Source organism: Cryptomeria japonica, chromosome 6, assembly GCF_030272615.1.
Source record: "Cryptomeria japonica chromosome 6, Sugi_1.0, whole genome shotgun sequence".
NCBI lineage: Eukaryota > Viridiplantae > Streptophyta > Pinopsida > Cupressales > Cupressaceae > Cryptomeria > Cryptomeria japonica.
In genome coordinates this window covers 618,844,410-618,858,340 of record NC_081410.1, presented here as the reverse complement: position 1 = coordinate 618,858,340, position 13,931 = coordinate 618,844,410, and positions in this window count along the sequence as shown.

Here is a 13,931-nt window from a genome sequence, read left to right as displayed (position 1 = left end):
TATCACTTCTCTCTTACAAATACCAGCAAAGAAGGGTTGCTATGAATTCTTGGTGGAGCAATTGTTTTCCTCAACCTATGACAATTCTGCATCCCAAGTCATTTGTGCCTTAATCAGTTCTAACTCACCCCTTTACGGGAAGATATATGACTATCTCAAAAATAATACTCTCCCACCCGGCCTATCTCACAACCAAAAAGGAAGCTTCATCTGACAAGCTGCTTGCCATACCTTAACCTGCTAACACACTATACCACCGAGGTCTATATGGTACTCTTCTTCGATGCATCGATCGTAATGAATATAACTCTGCCTTACATGAGCTTCACAAAGATATTTGTGGTGCACATTCAAGTGGTCCTACTCTTGCCAAGAAACTTCTGAGAATGGGATATTACTGGATGACAATGGAGAGAGAGTCCTATCAATTTGCTACAAAATGTCCTAAATGCCAAATTCACAGTAACCTCATACATGCACCAGTATAGGAGTTGCAACCATTCACCACATCTTGGCCTTTCAGTCAGTGGGGACTTGACCTAGTAGGAAATATTCATCCTTCCTCTTCAAATGGACATAAGTTCATTATCACCACCACTGAATACTTTACCAAGTGGATCTAAGCGGTCCCAATGACCACTGTGATTGGAAAACAGATCTCACCATTCATCCTCAACTATCTAATTTGCAGATATGACATCCCTAGTTTCATCATCATAGATAATGGACGTCCTTTTAAGAACCAGGATGTATAAGAACTATGTGAGTGATTCAATATCCAACATCGGTTTTCCACACCATACTATCCTCAAGGGAATGGCCAAGAAAAGGCATCAAATAAAACCATATTGAAAATCCTCAAGAAAACAGTGAATGATGATGGCAAAGATTGGCATGTGCAACTCAATTTGGCACTTTGGGCCTATAGAACAAGTATCTACACACCTACAGGAGCTACACCATATTCATTGGTGTATGGTTTAGAAGCCATTCTACCTCTTGAGGTAGAAATCCCCTCTCTCCAAGTATCTTTGAAGGGTCTCATACCAGATGAGGAATATCGAGTAATTAAGTTGCAGGAACTAGAGCTTCTTGATGAATAACGACAATGTACCTATGACCATCTCAAGGCATATCAACAAAGAATGTGTAGAAGCTACAACCATAAGGTCATTCCTAGGGCCTTTAAAGTTGGTGATCTTGTCCTAAATAAAATCCTAGAAATCAGCAAGATTGAGAAAAGAAGGGGAAATTTGAACCTAACTGGTTGGGACCCTTTGTCATCATAGCTACCTATGGATCAGGGGCCTATCAACTATCAACATCAAAAGGAGATGTGCTCAACGAACCAACCAACAACATTCATCTGAAGAAGTTCTACAGTTGATTCATCCAATGCACAGATAAAAAATAAATAAATAAATAAAGAGAAACAGAATGAAAAAGTACAATACAAACAAGAGGTGAAAACTTGGCAAGAGGTGCTACTTGTGATAAGTGGCTCCTTAATCTATAAGTACTTGTACATATCTCAGCACCATCTGATCTTGACCAAAGGCCATCCAAGAACACTTTGTCACGCAACACCTATCCTAGACATAATTAGCGTAGTCACTATCCTTGCTTATCTAAATAGTTATCCGCATCATATCATACCATCGCTTGGTGATCATTTGTCCATATCTATATCAAGTAGTATCAAGAGTGGGGGCAGGTTTTGTGACCTTGCTGGGGGATCTCACCTTTGGGTTTCAACATTAGATAAAACACACATCAATAGAAAACAAGGATCATGACAAATAAACAAGGAACATATCAACGTAAGAAAGAAAACACGAGAGGGAAAACATCAAAGCTCTTTGAACTGATTACAACTAAACAATGATCATAATTGCAAGATGTTTTATGTGAAAAAAATACATTCCAAATAGCATGCATGTTTACTTATGGTTTTTGATCTTTTACTTATCATATCTCCTGAGCACCTCCAGGATGTCTCACGACTAGAGATGCAAGGAAGGAATGTGATGTTTTATTTGTCTACTAAATGTGAGTGAAGCCTTTTACCATGCAAATTTGTCCTACGAAGGAATCAGGTGGCATATCGCTGAGGAGATTTCAGATTTGCATGGGACCATGGTTAACTTTGATGAAAAAAAAGGAAGCACTGACACTTTGATCGCAACAGATGGCAACATTGAGAACAAGAATGCATATTAAGCTTTGCATTAGCTGCATATCATTATCATCTTAATCTTGCATTAGGTTGCATATAATTTTAAGCTTTGCATTAGCTGCACATCATTATCATCTTAACTCTGCATTAAGGTGTGTATCATTTTAATCTTGCATTAGATTTCATATCATTATCATTTTAGCCTTGCATCAGGTTGCATATGATCATTAGGTGCATTCTCATTTGTTGGCATTTGACAATGTTTTGATTGTCATTGATGGACACACACTTTCTTGATGTATGAGTTATGCTCAACTGGTAATTGTTCCAACCGGTATTGTGTATTATTGAATGTATAATCTTTAGAATATCAGTATTTTGTAGAAGATGTCTACCAATCATAGATTGACTGAAGAGCTCAAGCGGTATGGAGATCCCAAGCAGTTCGAGGATCACAAGTGGTACGAAGGACCCAAGCAGTAGTTAACTTTTGATCGGAACACTATGATCTACCAGTCTTCATTTTTGACAACCAGTAATCGGTATATTGTACCAACCGGTATTACTTTGTGATGAATTACCAACCGGTATTTCTGTAATGTGTGATGAGTTATCATCCACCGACACTTTGGCGGTGATTTTGTGTTGTGTTACCAAATGTGTCTAGATGCATTGAACCTAGGAACTTGTCTAATTCTATTGGATTGACATGAAATGAGTTTCCTTAATAAGGACATCATGTCTAGGGTTTGCATGTGAAAGATGTGTGATAGAAAAGGTTATGTGCGATCATTGAAGAGAAGATTAGGTCTGTGTGAAGAGATAGAGTGTGGAGATATTGAAGACTGAAGTAATGTTGAAATGCATTAACAATGAGCTATCAAGAATCTAACCAAGCATACTATGCTAGTATCTAGATCATTCACTTGTTGATTACTAATATCTTCGACAAGTTTGAAACCCTTAACCGGGTAGGCCCAACAAAGCCTTTGTAAATCCTCTAACAAGGTGGTTCACAACTATGGATCTGAAATCCTTTCACAAGGTAGTCTTTAACAGGACTTAGAAAAATCCTTTAACAAGGTAGTCTTTAACAGGACTTATCTCCTAATAGAGATCTAGATTCCTAACATGATCTATTTTGGTGAAGAACATTGTATGACCTTAACCAGTATGGTTTCTATTATGCAGATAGTTACTTGTGAGTTTCTGCTCACCGTGGTTTTTCCCATTTGGGTTTCCACATCAAATATCTTGTGATATGGTGATTGTGCTCTTGTGGGTGAATGCTTTGTTTTCTATTTGGTTTGCATTTATCTTAACTGGTTTATTAGTGAATATGTTGTACTGGTTATCTGCTAAACTATTCAAAAGTTTGTTTAAAGTATTTATTGGTATACTAATTCACCCCCCCTCTTAGTATTCATCAATTGGTATCAGAGCCAACCTTTCTATAAGTCTAACCACTTGGAAAGAGATATGGGGGAGTACAATGTGAGGGAACTTACTCATCGTCTCACTCAGACTAAGAGAGCCTATGATGAACTCAAAGTCAAGTATAAAGCCTCTTTGGCAAAAAGAAGAGATCATGCTGAGAAAATGATGGAACACACTCTGATGAAGCAGACATGGATGCCCTAGTTGAAGAAGTTGAAAAAATGAATGAATCTAAAGCCAACCTGAGAAGAGAGTTCGAAGGACTGACTATCAGAATGAGTCAGGAGCTTGAGAACAGGAGGAAAGCTGAAGATCTGGTAAAACACAAAGATCATGAGATCTCCGAGCAGAAGCAAGAAACTAGTACCCTTACCGCTTATCTTCAAGAGAGTAAAGTGGAAAAAGAAGAAATACAAGGTGAACTAAACATGGCTATTTCTGAGAATGCAACCTTGATGGAATCTAATGCTGCTATTTCCAAGGAGCTTACTGAGTCAAAGGAGATACTTTCCAAATTCAATCAGAGTACTGCAAAGTGAGAGCAAAAGCTAGAATCGACAAAGCCAGTAAAGAATACCACTGGACTTGGTTTCTTTGGGTATGAGGAAGGTGAGACCTCTAGAACAAAATCTTAAGCATCAAAGAAGCAACTGACATCCAAGGATAAAGGTAAGAAAAAATTTAAACATGTTTGCTTTAATTGTCTCAAAGAAGGACATACTGCTATTGTGTGTAGAAGCAAGGCCTACAACAATTTTCCTTATTTTCAAAACAATATGCCTAGATCCAATAGATTTAATGGAAACTGTTATGCATGCAACAAGTTTGGGAATAGAGAATTTGAATGCAGGTCAGTTTTGCACAACACTGAGAGATATCCTCCAAGGACTCAAGGAGTTATCTCAGAACCTTCTGTGAATTGGATTCCAACCGGTACAATACCTATGACCATTGGTCAGGTGGTTATCAAGCGGCAACTAGTTGGAGAGCAACTTGTTTGATCTATCATGGTAGCAGTCACACTACTGCAGCATGCAGAAGGAAGAATGGAAGTATGAATAACAGACCATGGAGAACACCTGGAATGGTATGTTATCATTGCAACAAATCGGAACACACTACTAGAACTTGTAGACTAAGAAGGAACATATCGGATCATATACCAATCACTCCCGAAGGGAAGATTGATATTGAAACCATTCAAACGGAAATGAATAAAACTTGGAAAAAGAAATTAGAAGAAGTGTCAAAGGATGAACCATTTTCTGCACCCAGTGTAGAAGTCTCTGAACTGATAAACTGAGCTTCAGAAAATCTTAGGGGGAACATATCGGTGAAATATTTTGAACCCCTAGTTTATATCGGTAAAGACCTTAACCAGTATATGTTACCTGTCAATCGATAGAAGACCTAAAGTGGTAAAAGGCAAAATTAGGGTTTGTGCCCTAGTGGTGGTGCATTTACGATGGTAGGTGAAAGTCTGTTTAAAAGGGTTTTTCATCGTCATTTTCACTTATCAATTTTTGAGAGAAGAATTTTCAAGAACAGAGTGACAAAGAATGATTCGTCTAGCGATTCAAAGTGAATTCAAAAATCTTGCAGAGGAATCTAGAGATGTTTTTCAATCTATCAGTGAAGAACACTAAGCGGTAATCTAGCAACTGAAGTGGTGTATTGTGGGCAACATTGGCAAACCCTAAATTTTGGATTGTGAAGGTATTTCCCCAAAAAAAATTCTTATCATGGCTTCTGCATCGCACTCTAGTTCTAGTGCTCCTGTAGATTCAACCAAATTTCTCCAAAAGAAAATGAAATATAATTCCCTATCTCAAATACCCGCTAGAGTTATTGTTGAGGGAGATATTTCAGGATATATTGATTATAAATTGGAAGACATAGGACCCCTAGTGATTCATTCCCAGTTAAGTCTATTCTGTGGGGATGACAAGAACATCAAACCCGAGTACAGTGTCCTTGAGAAGATGAAACTGCACAATGCGGTATAGTTTTTGGAAGAGTTCACAGAAGATCATATCCAAATCATTCTCAACAGAGTACATGGTGATAAGATGTATCTCAAGCGGACACATGACATCACACCGGAAGAAATTCATGCCATCACTGGTTTCTGCAATATTGGAGAGGTACCAGCTCTACGAAAGGTCACCAAAACTGAAATGACCGAGCTCACCGGTTTTGTGAGTGACCAACGGGTGATGACCGTCAATACCATCTTGATGATTTGGTGAAATATGCTTGCATGGTGATTGGTTATCGGATGTTTTATGCCAGTAGAATGAACTCTGTCCCTGCTACTGCAGTGAATGCTGCTTACAAAATGATTAAGGAAGACACTACATTTGACCTATGTACCTATCTATAGAAGCAACTACTATAAAATCTGAAGTCCATCAAACAGGACAATTCTCTAAGGTTCAGGTTTGGCCAACTTCTAGTCGGCTTATTCTTTTATTTTCAAGGTTATTTCCCTGGAGTAGGTGATGTGCAATGGTCTGCTGACTTACCGGTTTCTAGGCAAATCAAGGAAAGTCTACAAATAGTGGGAACTGGATATCCTGAGGTTAGTATTTTGATGAATTCAAGCGGAAAATGAGCCAGAGAATGAGGATATCTGATGATATTATGAAGAAGTATGAAGATGACATTTGCTTCACAATAAGGATAGATGACTGCATAATGGAAGTAGTGGAACCGAGAAAGGAAGTAGTTGAACCAATGGGGTATGAAGTAATGAATGACATGTTGATCGGGTATGCCTCTACCCTACTTGCCTCACCATTGGATGCTAAGAAAAAGAGAATCGATACCTATGTGGAAAGGGTCACACCGGTTGAAGAACCAAAATAGAAAAAGGGCAAAGCAGTGCCATTGGTATCTGCATCGGTTACCTCTGCTAGTCCGAAAGTGACCAAGCGGTCACCAGCTAAGAAGAAACTTGAGGTTATTCCAGCAAAGGTATTTGAGAGGAAGCGGAAAACCAAAACCAACTCACCGGAGTCAGATGACATTGAACCGAAGATTCAAACAAAGAAGACAAGGCAATCAAGCAAGAAGACAAAGTCTACGGGTAATGTTCCTGCAACTTCAACACCGGTAAATATAGATATTTCCTATTATAAGCCAATGACACATTGTCAGAGGACTCTTAAGAATATTAGGAGAAAAGTGCTTGATGATTTAAAGGAGTATTTTGATGTTTTTAATGATAGTGAGAAAGAAGAAGTAGAACGGGAAATCATCAAATATTTATGTGTTAATGATCGGTCACCATCTGAGATTAGATTGGTTACAACAGATTCTTTGTATAATTCTTTAGATAATAAATGGTGCATTGCCATTGAAAGAGAATAGGAGATCAGAGAGAAAAATTTTGCACAATATTTTCCTGATGCTTCTAATTCTGAGTTGTTTGAAATAATGGATAAGAATAAAGACATATTCTGCATGAGAAGGAGAAGACTCAGGCTACTAGAAGGTAAAGCTTCTGAAGTGGAAAAAGGATACTCACATAAATGTGAAAGCTGCTATCAGAATACATTAAGTATCTAAAGCCAATAAGAAGGCTGAACAAGAACCTGACCTATCATTAGGCAAACTAGATGAAGTATTTGAGAGTGAAGGTGAAAGAGAGATAGAGAAAATTGATCCTATTGATGTTGATGCATTAGATAGTGAGGATGTCACTCCGGACAAAGAGAAAGAGAATGGGATAAAGAAAAAGCAGAGAAAAAGAAATAGGACAAAGTAGAGAAAGAGAAACAGGACAAAGCAGAGAAAGAGAAATAGGACAAAGCAGAGAAAGAGAAATAGGACAAGGAAAAAGCTAAAAAAGAGAAACAGGATAAAGAAAAAGCAGAGAAAGAGAAACAAGACAAAGCAGAGAAAGAGAAACAAAACAAAGCAGAGAAAGAGAAACGGGACAAGGAAAAAGTTGAAAAAGAGAAATAGGACAAAGAGGTAGAAAAGAAGAAAGGGGAAGAGAAGAGGAAAGAAGAGGAGGAGAGGAAAGAAGAGGAGAAGAGGAAAGAAGAAGATAAGAAGAAAGAAGAAGACAAGAGGAAGGAAGAAGAAAGGAAGAAGGAGGAAGATAAGAAAAAAGGAGAAGAGGAGAAGGAAGTAGAGAAGAACAAAGAAGCATAGATCAAAACAAAAGAAGGAGGGCAGACTCCTAAGGTAACTAGTGATCAAACCAAACAGGCTGATACCACCAGTCCTATTGTTCTAACTCTTGCAGATGAGTCTGAGCTACTGTGTAGCATCAAACTTGCACAGGAAAGACTCGAAGAATTGCAAAGGAAGAAAGAACAAGATTTCATACAAACTACGGTTGACACCCTTACCAGTCTAATTCCTAGTACCAACCTCCCTAGTATCGATTCCTCTCTATCCAAGCTTAAAATTCTTTGTACCATAGTGGAGGACCAGGTACACTGCTTGGAAGATGTTGCTGAAGCCACTTTAAAGAAGAACCATGAAAAGGCACTCAACACTGCCTTAGTCAAGAAAATGAATGAGCTCTAGGCACAATTACTGAAATAGTAGAAGGATATCAGTGTTGCTATGGATGAGGGAAAATTACTTTTGAGTAAAATTTGCCAACCCCATCTATTTTGTGATGATGAGCTTAAACAAAAAGATAAACTACAATCGGAATTCTAGGCATATATCAATACCTTCAAGATGCCCTATGATCTCTTCACTACATATGGGCAAATAGTTCATCACTTTCAGTGTTAGACAGCCAAAATGGACGCAAAGATCAACAACCGGACTAGAGATTTGCAGGAGCTTCAACTGCTCTTATTGCTAAGATTGTAGATTCTTCAGAAATGTTTTCTCAACCTAGAAGCTATCACGGTAACTCAAGAGATGAGTACCATTGATGCAATGGAAGAACTGGCATTCCAGATGAAGACTAAAAGTGAGGTTGCTACCTCATTACTTGAGTCATGGACATTGGTCCTGAAAATTTTTATGCAGGACTTTAAATCTATTTTTGATAAATTTCATTCCTTATTGTCATAAACATTTACTCTATTTTTATTGTATAAGGAAACGGGGGTTATTTTGCATTACTTTGTCATTGTTGGCAAAGGGGGAGTAGTGTACATTAAAATTTTGGTGAATGTTATCATTTTGGGAAGTAGTGTACATTGTAATTTCTGGAAAAGGGATAGTGTATAAGCTTAGGGGGAGTAATTTTGATTATGGCATTTTTGTTGTAAAAACACTTAGATGTCAAAATTTTCCTAGGTGTTGCCATCAATGCCAAAGGGGGAGATTGTTGGCATTTTGATGATGTTTTGATTGTCATTGATGGACACACACTTTCTTGATGTATGAGTTATGCTCAACCAGTAATTGTTCCAACTGATATTGTGTATTATTGAATGTATAGTCTTTAGACTATCGGTATTTTGTAGAAGATGTTTACCGGTCACAGATTGACTAAAGAGCTCAAGCGATATGGAGATCCCAAGCGGTTCAAGGATCACAAGCGGTACGAAGGACCCAAGCAGTAGTTAAATCTTGATCGGAACACTATGATCTACCAGTCTTAATTTTTGACAACCGGTAATCGGTATATTGTACCAACCGGTATTACTATGTGATGAGTTACCAACTGGTATTTCTGTAATGTGTGATGAGTTATCATCCACCAACACTTTGGTGGTGATTTTGTGTCATGTTACCAAATGTGTCTAGATGCACTGAACCTAGGAACTTGTAGTCTAATCTATTGGATTGACATGAAATCAGTTTCCTTTATAAGGACATCATGTCTAGGGTTTGCATGTGAAAGATGTGTGATGGAAAAGGTTATGTGCAATCATTGAAGAGAAGATTAGGTCTATGTGAAGAGATAAAGTGTGGAGATATTGAAGACTGAAGTAATGCTGAAATGCATTAACAATGAGTTGTCAAGGATCTAACCAAGCATACTATGCTAGTATCTAGATCATTCACTTATTGATTACTAATATCTTCGACAAGCCTGAAACCCTTAACCGAGTAGGCCCAGCAAAGCCTTTGTAAATCCTCCAACAAGGTGGTTCACAACTATGGATCTGAAATCCTTTCACAAGGTAGTCTTTAACATGACTTATAGAAATCCTTTAACAAGGTAGTTTTTAACAGGACTTATCTCCTAACAAAGATCTAGATTCCTAACAGGATCTGTTCTAGTGAAGAACATTCTATGACCTTAACCAGTCTGGTTTCTATTCTGCAGATAATTACTTGTGAGTTTCTTCTCACCGTGGTTTTTCCTATTTGGGTTTCCATGTCAAATATCTTGTGTTATGGTGATTGTGCTCTTGTGGGTGAATGCTTTGTTTTCTATTTGGTTTGAATTTATCTTAACCAGTTTATTAGTGAATCTATTGTACTGGTTATCTGCTAAATTGTTCAAAAGTTTGTTTACAGTATTTATTGGTATACTAATTCACCCCCCCTCTTAGTATTCATCATCATTATCATATTAAGTTTGCATTATCATTATCATTTAGACCATGTTAAAATCTTGCATATAGTTACATTCGTCTTGCATATAGTTAAATCCGTTGCATTAGTTGGCATTATCATTATCATGTTCATATCATATCATTGCAATACATCTCATTTTCAAGATACATCTCACATCATTATCACATCATGGCATATAGTCGCATCATTAAATCATATTGGGTTTGCATCTCATTAGGAATACATCTTATCACATCTAGGGACATTCACAATGCATTCCCATACATAAGCATATCATATCAAAACCATTTTTGCATATCCAATAACATCATCAAAATCACACAAAAGGCATGCATCAACACATATAGTATCCATTAGGCATGCATCACAATCATCATCAAAAGAATGTAGATCATAAGCAATCATCATCAACACACACATCACATTATCTACAAAAATCATAACAATCATGCACACCATATAGCTCATCACAACAAAATGCATCCATGTCAATATTATTTCATCATGCATATGTGTGACCACATGTTGATCCAAAAATAAATAATGATGCAAGTCAAAGAAAATCATCAATAAAAGAGATAAATGTCCAAAGTTCCTAGATATCATATCAATAAGTCCATCAAAGCTACATCAATCAAGAAATCAAGCAATCACACAATCAACAATCAATCACACAAGGGGCATCTAGCAACAAAGATCCTCCTATCAACATCTAGACTCAACATCAAGTTTCGCATAAGATCAAACATCATATTGACATAAGTGAACCATATCAACATCAAATCAGTCCCATATCAAAATCAACAACCATATCCATATCGAATTTGACCCATATCAAATCAAGACCCAATCTTTGCTCCATATCAAATTTGACCCATATCAAAGAAGATCCATATCTAATTTAACCCATATCGAACCAGATCCATATCGAATTTGACCCATATCAAATGAGGACCCAATCTTTGCTCCATATCGAATTTGACCCATATCGAATCAGGACCCAATCTTTTCTCCATATCGAATTTGACCCATATCAAACCAGATCCATATCAAGTTTGACCCATATCGAATCACGACCCAATCTTTGATCCATATCAACTTTGACCCATATCAAACCAGATCTATATCGAATTAGACTCATATCGACCAAGGACCCATATAGCCTAGGCTGACACAGGTGACTATGTGGCCTCGGTGGATGAGTGAGGCATGTACACGCTATCCTCATGTAATCTCACCTCCATTTTTCAAACTTATTAAAAATTAATCGGGTAATAAATTCTCAAAAATTCAAAAATCGTCACAAAATCGCAAACAATTCTTAAAATAAAAAATTGCCCCCTCAACGAATACATTTTTTTTAATTTATCGCCCAAGGGGGCATATCATCATCATCATATCGAATCAAGTATCGCATCAGTTTCACACCGATCAATCAATTACACATTAACATACCATATCAATAACAATTTCATATCTAGGGACTCATATAAATGATTTTTGGACAAGCGACATCATATCAAAATTTTGATGGCAAATTGAGCATTTTTCTTTGAATCAACATGTGGTCACACGTTGACTCAAAGAGGGGCAAAATGTAGACACCTAAAAGTTGCACAATCAATTAAGTAAATTTTATTCATTTCTAATTCCTCCAATTAATTAAATTAAGGTTTAATTAATATCCCTATTACTCTAGTTATCCCATTAATCGAATTAAACATTTGATTCAACCTTATTCTTCTAGCCTAGCCTATTAATAGTTCAATTAAGTACCCTTAGCCATTTAATTGAATAAATTCTATTTATTTAATTAAAATCCCTTTCCCCCTTTTTGATTAAATTCACATTTAATTAAAAGTCCCCTTTACAGATAAATAAATCCATATTGCTTTGTGAATAGTAACCCCACTTGCAAAATCCTACAAATGCAAGTTGCATCCCTTTTGGCTAAAATAAATCATTTTATTTACCAAAAATTCTTATTTTCCCTCAACCACGTGCAAAATCCTACATTTTCCATTATTCTTCTAAATCCCCTTACAGGAGTCTTCTAATCCCTTCCTAATCATGTTTTATCCCTTAATCTTGTCACATCCCTAAATTTAGGAAATGACTTCCCTAAAAATGGGGAAAGTCTTCCAAATGTGTGGAAGACTCTACCTTTTTCAACAAGTTAACTTGTTGAGTATTTCAAGTTTGTAAGGCTATGACAAAACCACTAGAGGCTTCCCTTTTTGGTCAAGTAACCTTACAAAATCCTTCCCAAGGCATTTAATGCATCTTGCAAGCCCACACCCCTTAGCCATCATGATTGTCCCTTTGACCATTTTCCATGTTGTACAAGAGTTTACCTCTTGGGTAATAGCATGCTTGCTTGGTTAAAGGCATTATCCAATGATGTCACCCCTTGAAGCCTTCCCTAATGCTTAATTAGCATCTAATGCTTGCTTGGCATCCCTTCAAGCCATATCAAGGTGAAGTTTGTCAACCTGGGATTGGATTGAATTTCTCCCATGGATTGATAACTTTTAATCCTAGCACTTGTTGAGATTATTCAATCTTAGCCATCCATTTCTCCAATTTCCCTATAAATAGAGCCCATTTCTCTCCAAATTCATGAAGTCTTTTGTGCATCAAAATTATAGTCACATTGCAGGTTAAGGAGCTCTCTTTGTCATCACCAAGCATCAAAGTCTTCTTCAAGCATCCAAGCATTAGCATCAATCATCCATCTCATAACATTTAGACTCATTTTAGTTAATCTTTTAGCTTAATTCATTTCTTTTACAATTCTTGCATCCTCATATTAGCTTAATTAAATCACATAACATCCTTAGCTTTCAATTTGAAACTCATATTTGCATCCTAATCATCTAGTTTGCATCCTTCATCTCCATCTCTTTATCTTAGCATTTTTCTAGAATCTTAGTTGCATCCATTTAGATTCTAGTTGCATCTTCATAACTCGTTCCTTAGGTTGACATCTAGAGGATCAAGCTACTCTCCCAAGTGAGGGCCAACTTGAATCCAAAGATACTTAGGGATAGAGGACAATGAGGCAATTTTAGAAAGTTTAAACTCATTTCTTGTATTTTGATTTCTAACAATCTAATGCAATGCTTCATTGGTGTGTTTGAAGTGTTTTCCTTCTTGTAGGTGGAAGACCACATTTTCTGGCACACACTAACACATGTGTAGCCCCTTAGAACCCCATATGACCCTCAACAACACCATATGACCCCTCAAGACACCATATGATCCCTAAGAACACCATATGATCCCTAAGAACACCATACAGTATCCCTAAGGATACTATATGACCCCCCAGGACACCATATCACCCATTCAAACACCATATGACCCCTAACGACACCATATGACCCCTAACGATACCATATCACCCCTTTTAACATCCTAGTACACAACATGATCCCTTAGGATAGCATATGACCCCTTAGGACACCATATGATATCCTAAGGGGTCATATGGTGTTCTAACACGTGTAGCCCCTTAGGAGCCCATATGACCCCTAATGACACCATATGACCTCTTAGGACACCATATGACCCCTTAGGACCATATGATGTTCTAATGGGTCATATGGTGTCCTAATAGGTCATATGGCATCCTAAGGGGTCATATTGTGTTTTAACATGTGTGGCCACGTAGGACCCCACACAACCCCTAATGACACAATATGATCCCTTAGGACACCATATGACCACTTATGACACTATATGAGCCCTTAGTAAAATGTGATGTCCTAAGGGATCATATGGTGTCAAAGGGGTCATATGGTGTTCTAAC